The sequence below is a fragment of the Panthera tigris genome, chromosome B3 (assembly GCF_018350195.1).
Source record: "Panthera tigris isolate Pti1 chromosome B3, P.tigris_Pti1_mat1.1, whole genome shotgun sequence".
Taxonomy (NCBI): Eukaryota; Metazoa; Chordata; class Mammalia; order Carnivora; family Felidae; genus Panthera; species Panthera tigris.
Window position 1 is genome coordinate 29,472,603 of NC_056665.1, and position 14,981 is coordinate 29,487,583.

The 14,981-nt window shown below is 38.4% G+C and overlaps 1 protein-coding gene across 7 annotated transcripts in view; it reads right to left on the bottom strand.

Annotated features, from left to right (window-relative positions):
- Positions 1-14,981, bottom strand: part of SCAPER (S-phase cyclin A associated protein in the ER) — a 549,552-nt gene that overhangs the window by 170,231 nt on the left and 364,340 nt on the right. The gene's annotated exons all lie outside the window — the stretch shown is intronic.

Sequence of the window (14,981 nt, forward strand, 5' to 3'; positions counted from 1 at the left end):
TTACCACCTAACAAGACAAACTAACTGTCACAAAGATTTCCTCTCGTATTACTTTTTTCCTTGGCAATACAAGATAATCTCATACCTAACCATCTCTATATATTTTTTTCACCATTTCAGCTATTTTAGGGAGAATCTTAAGTCAGCATTATAGAACTCAACCGATGATTATTTCTTTACAATTTCTGAATTGTTTACAAGTCTTGTGAAAGGAACATCTCTGAGCTCTTTGCATTTCTCTGGCATGGGGACAGGCAAGAGCAATTCTATGGTACACTGTATTAGTTTCTATGCATACAAACAATCACCGCAATCTGCTATTATACCACCACCTTTATGTTTCTTCTAAGAGCATGCTATATAGTTCATCAAGCCCTGAAATATCTTTGAAATACTTAAGTATTTTTGGGGGGATAAGAGGGTGCATCAGGGAGAGATAGGAGTTATACACAAGATCTGTCAAACATGTTTGTCTGATTCTTCTGATGTTCTAAGCACAATGCTCTGCTTGATGTGGACTACTGACTTCTGACGAGACTTTGGTAGTACAGTGCCTTAGTCATTTAATCGCTCACTATGTGCACAATAAAATACAGTTTGACACTATAATAAGTTTATTGTGAATCCTAGACAAGAAATCATACTTTTAGGATAGAAAATGAAGAATTTTTGTTTTTAATGGGAAAAAATGTTTCTTTGCAATAAAACTAACCATCAAAAAAACTGAAAAACCCAGGTGTATTCAGTAATTTGAAACCATCATGCTGTTACCATTCTTTCTTCATAGGCTAGGATGTCAATATGATTAGAAAATAATAATAAATTTTGTATTAGCACACAACACAAAGAAAACTGCACTAATCATAACGGTATAGCTGGAAGAGTTATGGCAAATTGAACACATCCTATACCAAATCCAAAATGAAAAAGCAATAATATAAATAAAAATTAAAAAAATAACAAACAACGCCCTGTACATACCCTGTAACAACTCCAAAATAAAAAATAAAAAAATAGTTTTATAACATGCCATAATATTCTTGATGCCCATCTCATTCACTCTCTCTTCTTCTTCCCCAAATGTAAAAGCGATCCTGATTTTTAAAATCATATATTACCTTTGTCTTCTTTTGAGTTCTATAAAAACGGAATCATACTCTACATATTCTACAGAATCTACATATTCTTTTCTTGCTCAAATTTTTTTTCTAAATTCATCCATATTGCTGCCTATACCTGTGTTTCATTCATTTCCCTTGCTGGAATGTAATATTCCCTTGTCTGATTATATACATCAACTTTTTTTTTTTTTTGGAAAAATTTACTTTATTCTAGCATCTTTTTTCATCCCTTCCACATTACTTTCACTTTTAACATTACAGGGTGAAGATAACCATTATCTTATTATCTTAATCAACTTATTTAAATGTTTCACTGCTGACTGACATCTGGGTTTTTTTTTAATGTTTATTTATTAAAAAAATTTTTTTAAAACATTTTTTATTTATTTTTGATAGAGCACAAACGGGGGAGGGGCAAAGAGAGACGGAGACACAGAATCCAAAGCAGGCTCTGAGCTATCAGCACACAGCCCGACCAGGGGCTCGAACTCACAAACTCACAAACCGGGAGATCACGACCTGAGTCGAAGTCGGACGCTTAACTGACTGAGCCACCCAGGCATCCCAATATTTATTTATATTTGAGAGAGAGGGAGACACAGAATCTGAAGCAGGCTCCAGGCTCTGAGCTATCAGCACAGAGCCCGATGCCGGGCTTGAACCCATGAACTGTGAAATCATGAACTGCGTTGAAGTCAGAAGATTAACTAACTGAGCCACACAGGCGCCCCTCAATTTTTTGTTTGTTTGTTTTTTTATTTTTGAGAGAGACACAATATGACCAGGGGAGAGGCAGAGAGAGAGAGGGACACACAGAATCTGAAACAGGCTCCAGGCTCTGATCTCTCAGCAGAGAGCCTGACAAGGGGCTTGAACTTGGGATTGGTGAGATCATGATTTAGATCAAAGTCAGATGCTTAACTGAGTGTCCCAAGGTCTGAGCCAGCAAGGTGCTCTGGGTTGTTTCCACTTTCAAACTCTGGATAATGCTGCTTTAAACATTTTTGTACATGTATTTGTGCAACTGTGACATGCAGTTATGTTGGGTATATGAGTGGAATTCCTGCGTCATAGAGTATACATAGGTTCAATTTTATTAGCTATGGCCAAACAGCTTTCTAAAGTATTTGTGTACATGATGAACTACAGTGATAATTTCAGCTATTCTACATTCACACCAAAATTGATTTTATCATTTTTTTAAAACTTTAGTCATTCTTATGAATGCATAATAGCATTTCATTGAGGGTTGTTTTTTTAAATTAAAAAAAATTTTTTTAAGGTTTATTCATTTTTGAGAGACAGAGAGAGACAGAGCATGAGGGAGAAGGGGCAGAGAGAGGGAGACACAGAATCCGAAGCAGGCTCCAGGCTCTGAGCGGTCAGCACAGAGCCCGACATGGGGCTCGAACTCACGAACTGCGAGATCATGACCTGAGCCGAAGTTGGACGCTCAACCGACTAAGCCACCCAGGTGCCCCTCATTGAGGTTTTTATTGGCCTTTCCTGGATAATCAGTTGGATTGAACACCTTATGTTTACTGGGTATTTTTTTAAATTGAGGTATACTTTGCAATTGGTTAAAAGGCTCAGATCTTAAGTATACCATTCAAATAAATTTGAGAAATCCTTATCAAGACCTGAACGCTTCCATCACCTTAGAAAGCTCCCTCATACCACTTTTATAGTCAATCCCCCCACTCCTTGAAGCAACCACAGATTTGATTTATAGTCCCATAGATTTAAACACCAAAAGCAAAAGCAAAAATAAATAAGTGGGCCTACATCACACTAAAAGGTTTCTATGTAGCAAAGGAAACCATCCACAAAATGAAAAGGCTATCTACTGAATGGGAGAAAATATTTGCAAATCATATTTCTGGTAAAATACATAAAGAACTCAAACAACTCAATAGTAAAAAACACAAACAATCCAATTAAAAAAATGGCCAGAAGGTCTGAATATACATTTTTCCAAAGAAGACACATAGATAACCAACAGGTATATGAAAAGATGTTTAACACCATTAATCATTAGGGAAATACAAATTAAAATCTCAGTAAGATATTACCTCACACCTGTTAGAATGGTATTGAAAGAAAGAAAGAAAGAAAGAAAGGGGAAAGGAAGGAAGAAAGAAAGAAAAGGAAAGAAAGAAAAAGAGAGAAAGAAAGAAAAAGAAAGAGAAGAAGAAGAAAGAATTAGTGTTGGTGAGGATATGGAGAAAAGGGAACCCTTGTGTACTACTGGTGGGAATATAAATTGGTGCAGCCACTATGGAAAACTGTATGTAGGTTCCTCAAAAAATTAAAAGTACAAGTACCATATGATCCAGAAATTCCACTTCTGAGTATTTAGCTGAAGCAAATTAAAATGCTAATTTGAAAAAAATATATGTACCCAAAGTTCACACAGCATTATTTACAATAGCCAAGATATGGAAGCAAGATAAATGTCCAATGATAAATAAAATGTATACAGAAGATGTGGTATATAAATAAAATGGAATATTACTCAGCCATGAAAGGGATGAAATTTTGTCATTTGTGACAACATGGATAAACCTTGAGGGCATTATCCTAAGTGAAATAAGTCAGGTAGAGAAAAACATGTAGAATTAAAAAAAAAAAAAGCTCACTGATACAGAGAACAGATTAGTGGTTGTTAGAGGCAGAGGATAGGGGGTAGAAGAAATGGGATGGGTGAAGGGGATCATAAGGTAAAAAGAAACAAAATATAGGTTAATTTTGTCTCTTGTAGAATTTCATATAAGTGAGATCATATGATATACATGAATATTTTCTGGATTTAATTTGGTAGTGAATGGTTATCCCATTAGCAATGTTTCTACTGTATCTGGTACCAGAAGCATCTAAAGCATAAGGAATACAGCAGAGGAACTCTTAGGACAGGGATATAAACACATATATATACCTCCTTTCTTCTTATACTCGAAAGAAGTAGGAATTATAGATAAAATATGTGATAATATTTAATGTTTATTTATTTTTGAGAGAGAGAGAGAGCACGCACACGCCAAGGGGAAGAGAGAGAGAGGGAGACACAGAATCTGCAGCAGGCTTCTAGACTCTGAGCTGTCAGCACAGAACCCAACTCGGGGCTTGAACCCACAAACCGTGAGGTCACGACCTGAGCCGAAGTCTGGCATTTAACCAACTGAGCCACCCAGGTGCCCCCATAATATGTGATAATATTGAAAAGGCAGAACCACATTAAAAAATAAATGGAACATCTCTGTGAACCAGGGATGGAAAAGCTAAAAAAAACGCATAGGGCAAGGGTCCAACTTTCAGCAGACTCTTAAAAGAACACTTGCCCTTCTAGACTTTTCCCTCTTCCTCAGCTTTCCCACTGATTCAGAATCCAAGTTCTGATTACTCCACTTCTGTTGTAGCTCTTAACTCTTGCCTACATCTACCACGTCAGTTCAGGCTTTCATGGTCTCTTGCTTGAGGTACTGCAGCAATCAGTACCTAATTGGAATCTTTGGATCCAGGCTCACCCCACACCAGCCTATTCTCTAGAGCTGTGCTTTCTAAATACTCTAAGATAAAAATCAGGGTTTCCTTCATTTCCTACTCCTTTCCTTTCCTTTTTCTTTCTTTGCCCTTCCTTCCTTCCTTCGATTTCTACTCCATTGTAGACCAATACTTTTGTGAAATGCAATACAAATCAAATACTGAACAAATGAAAAAAAGATGCACAAAAGTGGAGACCACATTTAAAAATATTAGATACAACAGACATACAACAGACAAAACATTAGATACTCTGCCAGTTTGCTAAAACTTACTCTGGATTTGTGTATTTATCTCACCCTGTTCTAGTGACAGTGGCCCAGCACTGGACTGTGGACTCCCTTTTGAGTAGTCCTTTTCTGGATGCCTATATATGCAATGAGGATAATATTCTCAAGAGTAAATGTAATCATGTCACTCTGCTTAAAACACTTGAGTGACTTCATCCTCACTGTCTGCGGGAGGCTCAAATTCCTTAGCACAGGTCTTCAAAATCTGATGCCCCATTAACAGCCTTCTTCCCTGCCATGTTCCTGCCTCTCCCTCAACCAAATTCCCCATATGGCCCTCGTTCTTTCACGCCTCTGTGCTTCTGCAAATACTGTTCCTCCTCCCCAGAGGGGATGATTCTCCAGCATTTTATCTTTGTATCCCCACTAAACTCAGAGCTTCCTGAGTTTAGGGGCCATGTCTGTTTCATCACATTCCCAACACTTAGCAGAGGGGATGGCACTCAGTATGTGCTCAACCAATGGTTGTGAATGATGGTTCTGAGAAAGAAGGCTGAAAAGGATACCTGCACATGATTTTGACTGTGAAAACACAGATAGTCAATAACTTCTCTGGTATGATCACAGGATAAAATCCTCCACTCCTGTTATTGTGTGTGCCTTGTAGAACAGTTTGTTCCTGAAAGTGAGCTTCATGACCAAGGAATAAAATTCAGTTTTTCAAGACTGAAGGACATATTCACCTTGAGCCTCCTTAATAGCCAACAAGGAAGATCCATCCATTTCTGTGTAAAGCCTTTATATATATCTCTTAATTCAAAAACAAAGTATATTTTACCTCAGGCCAAGCAGATGTACCAATTGATGCAATCTGTCCACAGGGAAATGAAGCAGCACCAATGCTATTCTTGTAGACCTCTCCACAATGGGAGAGAACTGGATCAACATTGCAGAGGTGGAGGCGAAAAGGACTGAGTAAAAGCAGACCATTTTAATGTATACATCTATGCTTTAAAAACAAAACAAAACTCAAAGCCTTTTATGCAGTGCCAACAACATGGATGTGACCTCTTAAAAAACTGAAGATATAAGCTCTAGTTAGACATTAAACAGGAAAAAAAAAAAGCCAATTCAGGAAGATAAAGGCCATTTAAAGCCAAATTTTTCCTAATGTATTATTGAAAACTGAAGCTTTAATTTGTCATTTGCAGCTTTTCAAGGAAATAAACCAAAAGGCAAAACCAACTGTGAACTAAAAAAACTCACAAACCTCCCTCTGGAGTCATGGAGGTTTCTGGTTACTTTTGCAATGGAAATTCAGAATCCAGAGGTGGATCCTCTTCCACAGAAGATGACCAGATGGCAACCTGTTTAGTATCTTCCTAACTTCTTCATCTCCTATATCAACTTCTATTCCTCCCATCATCTCTGCCCTACCTCAAGCCCTCATTCGGTCTGAAGCTCCTTAAGCTGACTCACCTTTGCAGCCCCAGTTCTGGCACAGAACAGGAATGGTGAACACCTGATGGATGAGTGACTGAACAAAAGGATGAACAAATGAAAAGATTTCTCTCAGAGAACAAAAATGTCCTCTGAGGTATCAGAGGTTAACACACAATACAAAGGCCCATGAGAAAGAACGAATGCCTCCTTTTGGATTCCGTTCCTGAACACAGTGCAAACAAACAGCTCTCCCCCTCTCTATGCAGAAAAACGGGTAAAATAGTCCTATCATATCCCATGACATTTTCACCTCAGGAGGACAGAAAAAGAAAAATCAAGTTGGCTCGACGAGCACCCAAATGTTCAAGTAAAGGAGAAAATCCACCTCCTTAAGCACGTGGCTCTGTATCTGGACTTGGCACGTGGCATTAAAAGCTCTATATGCAAATAAAAAATGGAAGTCACATTCACACAACAATCCACAGACTCAAAGGGCCTCTCATTTTTCACCTTCCTCTCTGTGCCCACCACACTAACTGCTTGCGCTAATCACCTGGTACTTCCTATACTCGGTGCTCTTTATGCTCCTGGATATCTTAATGCCACGATGGGAATGGATGCTTCTCAAATACATCATCTTATACTTGTTCCTATCCCTGTTAGTGTCTAGAAAAAAGCTAGTATCCTAAAAATGCTTAACCATAATTATTCTCTCCATCTAAACTGCCACGTTCTCACCCTATAATGTTCAAATGCTCCCTCATTCCTTTAAGACCCACATCAAATAGTTTTCATGAAGCCTTTCTGATACCTTCAACTAAAGTCAAAGGTCTCCGTATTTAACTGCATTTCTCTTGGGGCCCTTATCACTTTCTATATTATCCCCTATATTATATATCCCTTATATTATTCCTGTATTATTTGTGTTCATGTACTAGGCTATAAAGCCTAGCTCTCCTGTCTCTGCATTCTCAATCAGGGTCAAGCACATAGTAGGCACCAAGCAAACTTTGTTTAGTGACTAAAAATATCTAGAAAGATGAACTAGGTACCTTTCCTTTTCCCTTTTATCCCTTTTCCAAATACTCTGCATTCAGACATGTGAAAGTGGAACACTCGTAAGGAGCTCTATCTTTCTGATTTGAGTGAGGAAAAAAATACCTCTAAAAGATGAAATGTGTGGCTTTACTTATGTACCTGACATAACACCTTAATAGCTCTGCCTTCCTCTGCTCTCTCCCACTCTGAGACTGACAACTGACTAATAGGATTAGTGGCTCCATTCTAATAACCCAGCTTAGCTGAAGGCCAGCAAAAAAATGACAGCTTCAATCTGAATTACATGGCCCGGGAATCCATTCAATTATTAACTAGAGTAACTGTTATTGCCTCTCCCAATCAAAGGAGAGGCAGCTGTTAATCTTTGGTGGCCTACAAAGGCTGGTGGCCTTTGTACTTGACTTCTCTATAGACGGTAATTATGTTCTTTGTGATCAGGGAGGAAGGCCTTCCTAGCCTTTTAGACAGAGGTGGCAGATGGGGAAAACTGTTTGCCTGTTCATTAGTAGGATAGGCTAGATTTGTTCTGAGCATCTGGTGGTACCTTAAGACCTGTTTAGAGATAATACAAGTAGGTTTTGGCAAGTCCATAAATTTAGAACTCGGTAGACCAATTTACAGAGATGAGAAGATCCCAGAGTAAATTTTTTTATGGTTATTTTTCCCACATGGAAAACTAACCTAACACTTAAAGGACATCATCTTCATTCCTCTGCTATCCTCACCTGTTCATGTTAGTTTAAAGGGAGCATGATGAGCTGACAGGATTTTTCCCTTCTAAGCCTTCTAATGTTGGCTTCCTCATAGTCCCATCATCTACATAAATGTCTAGGCTCAGCCTTTCAGCTGTACACTCACATTTGAAAGAACTCAGGGTCTGGGGTTGAGAATATCACAAGGAAATTAGAAACTTATGTAAATGTTGTGCCCAAAAGAGTCATAATCTACAGTTTGAAGGCTTAGGTAATAAGGTAAGTGAGGCTGGGGGAGGCTGGAAAAGCTTTCTCAAGATGAGAGGAACAATTCCTTTGTAATGCTAATCAGAACTTGGATCCTTTGGAAGGCTCTCCCTAAGGGAGCTGAACTGTGCCATTTTTGACCTGTCTGGACTAAGTGAGATGAGGGCAGGGTGAGTGAGAGGGGGTGGTGCGGGACACAAGACACCCTGCTCCTTCCCTTTAAGCTGTTATGAGACAGATGACCGAAGATCAGTGTATAAAGTTTATCATTGCAATCCAACAAAACTCACAATAAAGTTATTTTTGATCTCCCTCATCCTCAGTGCTGCCAGGATGTCAAGTGGCAGGCACTGGCCAGGTGCAGCACTCAGAGAGCTGGTGAGACAGAGATTTCATATAGATAAATGCAGTGCAGTGAGGGGATGCCACAGTGAGGGGATGGATGGAGAGCTGTACTCCCACAAAGGAAATGGTCCCTGTGACTAGTTCTTCAGGACACAATGGGTATCTGTTGGAACAGTTTTCTGAGTTCTCACGCTATCAAATAAAGACAAAAAACCCAAAGTCAAGGACCTACAAATGAGGTTCCTTGAACGACTGCTTTATTTCTCTCACCTCTCCCAACTTTGAGGCTACCTGCTAGTTTACAACAGAACTTGAAGAGTCTTAACACAGCAGTTCCTTCCCCTCCGTTCTTGCATCTTAAATGTCCTGGAAATTTTAAAGCTTAGAGGTAAAACAACTTGGGACCATCAAACCAATGAGAATCTCTTTTGGGCAGGAAGATGATAGGGACAAAAGTGAGTAACATGGACAAACTCCTTTGGGTCTAGCAGCACCCAGGGAGCAGGACCTTAGAGCTCAAAGGCTCTTCTCCACCTGGATGGCAAGGAAAAGGAGAGTGTTTCTACATCACTCTGTTCTCTCTCCATCATGACATTTATAGTTCATGACACTTTTCTATTATTTAATTATAAACTAGATCATATGAGTTTCTACTTAATCACAAAGCAGACTGTGAGCTCTTGAGACAGCTGGAATTATGCTTCTATAGAATCTAGCAAAAAAGTAGGTATTCAGACTACTCAGCCATAGAAAAGAATGAGATCTTGCCATTCGTAAAAAGAATGGACCTAGAGGGTATAATGCTAGTGAAATAGGTCAAACAGAGACAAATACCATATGATTTCACTCATATGTGGAATTTAAGAATCAAAAGAAATTTTAAAAAGTGACAAACAAAAAAAAAAACCATACTCTTAAATACAGAGAACTGGTGGTTGCCAGAGGGAGGTAGGTGCAGAAATGGATGAAATAGAAAGGGGATTAAGAGTTTGTTTGTTTGTTTATTTATTTTGAGAGAGTGTGTGCACATGCATAAGCAGGGGAGGGGGAGAGGGGAGAAGGAGAGAAATTTTTAAGCAGGCTCCACAGGCAGCAGGGAGCCCTGACATGTGGCTGGATCTCCTGAGATCATGACCTGAGCTGAAACCAAGGGGCCAATGCTTAACCAACTGAGCCGCCCAGGCACCCCAAGAATTCATTTATCTTGATGAACACTGAGTAATATATAGAAGTGTAAATCATTATATTAAATGAATATAACACTGTATGCTAATTATACTTCAATTAAAAAACATTTTAAACAACTGGTATTCAGTAAATGGCTGCTGCATCAAAAAAATAAAGGCACATTCTAGTTTCTGGGGTTCTAACATCAGAAATTGTCTTAAGAGGAGAGAGAAAATTCATCAATCCACAATGAGAAAGAAAAGGTGTAGAAATACCCATACAGCTGGGAAAGTCAAGGTAAGGGTGCAAGTAAGCTAGAAATTGTGGAAGAGGCACTAGTCCTTGCCTGGGCTGACAAGGTAAGGCAAGCGAAGGTAGGCCCTGCTCTGAAGGAGGCAAGCCCTGAGAGGAGAGGCCCGAGATATGATGCTTATGTACTGCCCTACTCACGTTGGCCTTTGTTTATTTTGCCCGTACTCGAGTAAAGTAGTGACCAGGACTCTATGTCTTTAAGGAGGGACACAGAAGAAAGAGGGAAGGGGAGGGCAATTTTAAAAAGTGAAAACAAACTAAAGGAAAGAATAGGAATCCAAACTTACTTTTCTCAAAAAACAGTAGGGCTGAAAGTGACAATTCAAGGGCTAACCATGTGGCGGGCCCTGGGTTGTTACATAAGCTCTCACAACAACCTTATGAGGTAGGAATCACTGTTCATTATACTGATTTAAAAAAAAAAGAAAGCCTTAGAGGAATCATTTAATTTTTTACTGTTAGTGACTGGCAGAGCTGGGGATTGAGTCTAGGTTTATCTGACTTCGGAGTGTATGATGGATCTACAGAAAGAAAATCTAGCATGTTAAAATAAAAATGTGTTCGGCTTTTGGCATACTTATCACTAAATATCCGAATTTTTTAAATTCTGAGACTTTTTAAAAAAGAAAATTAAATTTTGAAAATTTTAAAGAAAATTTGATTTTGAAATTATTTTGGATATATGGAAAAGTTTCAAGGACAGTAAAGTTCCTGTATGCCTTAATCCAGCTTTCCCTCATGTTAAAATCTTACACAACCACTCTACATTTATCAAAACTAATAAGAATTCGCTAGCAGCTTAAAAAAAAAATTCTTGAAATAATCCAGACTCAGAGAATGTAAAAGAATGCCAAGTTTGACCATCACAAGTAAATAAAAAAGGAAATGAGACCTAACTAGATTCTAAGGGACTGAAATACGAGTAGTTCTTTTAACTGGTGGTGCAGGTCTTGAGACTGTCAGGAAACAGGAAGAAATGTGCACACAGCAGGAGGGAAGCAGGCCTTGACTGAGGAGGGAGGCAATGTGGGACCAGGGTTAAAAAGGGCTCCAGGTGGCCCAAGATGAGCTCCCTCTGCAGCTCCAGTCCCAAATGGCCTTCAATACTTTCTCAGCTGGGGCAGTCTTTCAAAATCCTTTCCTTCCTGAATGTCAGTGAAATCTCTGTAGGATTTGCTTCTAACTTCAGCACAGATACTGTTTCAAAGTCTTTTAAGTATGATTTCTCCACTTGTACCCACGACAGGATATTTATCCCAAGTTTTATTTTATTTTGTTTTGTTTCATTTATATATTGTATTCTATTCTATTATATATTATTTAGTTTTAATTTTATTTTTTTTCCCAGAAGCAACTAAGTTAAAAAGCCTTGTGATTGGGTACTAGGAAAGTTGAGTACAACTAATTTCAGAAATGATGCTGCTAAGGTCTGCTTTATTCAGTCCAGGGGAAATAGAAGAGGGAAATGGCTAGTGATGGGCAATGTTTTTGCAGATGGATTATCTGGAGCCAGCACTCTGGTTTAGGCCTTGTTCTCTAGCATCTAAAAGGGATATAGGTAAAATAGAGAAGACAAAAACAGTGCGAAATCTGTTACTTATGAGACTGATACAAAATGTGGCAAGGAAGAAGGCAAAAATAAATAGTCCTTCAGATTCTGGACTTCAAGATGATCATTTTAACTATTCTTTGGTCATGGATGAAAACTGCCTAATAATGCAGAGCTTCTGTTCTCCATTATAATGTTGCAAACAATACCTTCTTATGTGGAGAACAGTGTGAAGGCTTTTTCAGAATATCTGGTCTTTCTTCCTAATTTTCCTAAAGCAAACATGATCAAATGTTTACTGAAGAGTTAATGCTGCCCCACTGAATTCTAATGTGAGAACTGCTCTGTGCTACTGCTTTTAGCTATGAGAATAAGATAAGACCTTTACTAAAGGTGAACTGAAATGTTTAAAAGTCTGCTTTTCCAAGGCAAACAAAACCCAGAGGAGTCATTAAGTCTGCAGAACACCAGACCATTTTTTTTGCTTTATGAAAAGGCAAATATAAATCCCTTTTTCTTTACAAGGAATACTCAAATTCATTTGAAGAAAAGTTTGATGATCAATTTATATTTACACATGGGGTGCCTGGGTGGCTCAGTCAGTTGGGGGTCCGACTTCGTCTCAGGTCATGATCTCATGGTTCGTGGGTTTGAGCCCCAGGTTGGGCTCTGTGCTGACAGCTCAGAGCCTGGAGCCTGTCTTCAGATTCCATGTCTCCCTCTCTCTCTACCTCTCCCCTGCTCGCGCTACCTCTCTCTTTCTCTCAAAAATAAATAAAACATTTTTAAAAAGTTTGTATTTACACAAAGCCTTTAGTCTGAAGTCTGAAATTGGTTTTAAGTCAGCATGAAAGTCTATATCCTCCCAATATGATAAGTAAAGTTATCATATGGAAAAGAAATGTAAAGACCCTAAAAAGAATCTGTCCCTCTGAAGAAATTCACATGTGAACATAAATGGTACATGATGCGAGACCTCTTTAGCAGGGTGGGGAGAGCTAGGGATCTGAGAAAGATCTGCAGAAATGATGTACTGTATGGGGAGGAATCAGATAGAAGGACCATTTGCTAATTTTATGATAGAAAAGACTGCAAAATAGTTCTTGCTATAGTAGCTGTAGCCAGAAGAATTATTGTCCTCTAGACTGAGCTCCTATGGGCACAAACCATTTCTTAGTCACTGTTTAGGAACCATTAACATGGCCTCTGGAATAATTCTGCCATGGTTTGAATCCCAATCTTTTCACACTTATTAGCTACGTAACATCTGCCAAGGTACTTATCCTCTTGATGCCTCAACATTCTTATTCGTAAGTTGGGCCACGTAATTCCACTCTAAATGGTTGTTGAGAGGATTAAATAAGCTGATTCTCATAAATGTTAGTGATCTTCATCATCTTCTTCATACTGCCCTCCTTTATCTTGCTAAGTACCTACCATGCTGTCATCAAATAAATACTAGTTCCTAACCTGAGGCTTCTTAAGGGGACATATCCTGGGACCTTTGTGACATCTCAAAATTGCACTGAAGTATGATTTCTCTCATAAATATCTCTGTTTCAGAGTCTACCTTCTTGCCCTGTCAGTCACAGCTTCAGGGTTATTTCCTCAAACAGGCCTTCTCTGACTTCTAGGTTGTATTCAGTCTTCCTACTACATCCACAAACAATTCTGTATTTTCTCAATCATTTCTTCAAACACTCATTGCTCTTAATTGTAATTAATTGTTTAATTGTCTAGAAGGGCAATTAAGTGTGATAAGTCCTATGTATACATAGGTACGGAGAAGGGCAGGGTCTATATCTGTCTTCATTACTGCTATTTCCTATGTGCTAGGCACATTAAAAAGAATCACCAACACTTGCTGAGCACACGTGCATATGCACCAGACACTCCAAGTGCCTTGCAAGCAGTGTCTCAGAATATTCACAACGGGGCAGCATGAGGTTGATACAGTTACCATTCCATTTGCATGAGGAAACTAAAGCTCAGGAAGAGGAGTAACTTGTTTAAGATTATTTAACCAGTAAGAAGAGCTGATCTAGGAATCAAATCCAGATATGTCAGACTTTAGAATCTGAGCTTTAAACATCACACTACTACTCTCTGCACAGCATGCACTGAAAAATAAAATTGCTTCACCGAACTAAAATGTCTGCAAGGTGAGTGTAATGAATGACATAGAGTTAGTGTTGAGAAGTTTCCCTAGACAGGATGATAGCACTACAGACACAATTAACTTCTAGATTTGAGTTGGCTCTATATTGTTCTTGAGAGAGACTACTGAAGCTTTGAAAAAGGGCCATTATTCAAGTAGTTCAAAATAAATGGTAAGAGACAGAAAGGAATTACAAAATATAAGAAGGAATTTGAAAATGATCTAATTTCCTTATGAAAGTTAGACATATTAGATGAGTCCAATATGTGCCATAGAATATAGCCATTTTGGGTAGTTTGGCAAGTGTTACATACTCTGTAATCTCACTAGATTTTTATAGTATATTTTACAACTCATTGGCTCGGGTTCATATATGAACAAGGCTGATATATCAAACAAATGATCAGTACCTAGAATACATAAGGAACTGTTGTTGGTACCTTAGATGACCAAATCTAAAAATAACTGGTATCTGTACTTTGGATTCTGTATTAAATAAGTAAACAATATAAATTATTAGCTTTTTCTGAGATAGAAATCTATTTTCTAGTCTCCTCTGGTCCTTGACATAAGTATAACAAACTTGGGATATGTCGATAAAATGACGAGTCACTGCTAGTACCGCAACACTTCAAGATAGTATCAATTTTTCCTTTGAATAGACTGTGATGTATTCCCAGAACTAACTCTTTCTTGGTATCACCAAATCTGCCAAGTTGGCTGTTTCTGTAAAGTAAGCTATTTGGCCCAGACAAACATCTGTTGTGAATACTGAGGCATTTGCTTGGCTTTAGGCAAGAGATAGACTGAAGACAAACCGAAAAAAAAAAAAAAAAAAAATGAAAAAACAAAAACAAAAGCAAAAAAAACCCCACTGAATTTATTTGAACAAACATTTATTGTCTGCCAGCTATGTACCTGGTGCTTGGTAAGTGGTAGAACTACAGAAGCACAGAGGATCAGGACCTGCCCTCAAAGACCTCATATTCTACTAAGAAAGACAGATTTGAAAACAGATCAGTGTACGTAGTGTGATAAGTCCTATGTATACATAGGTACGGAGTACACCTAACCTGGTTGAATGAAGATCAGGGGAAT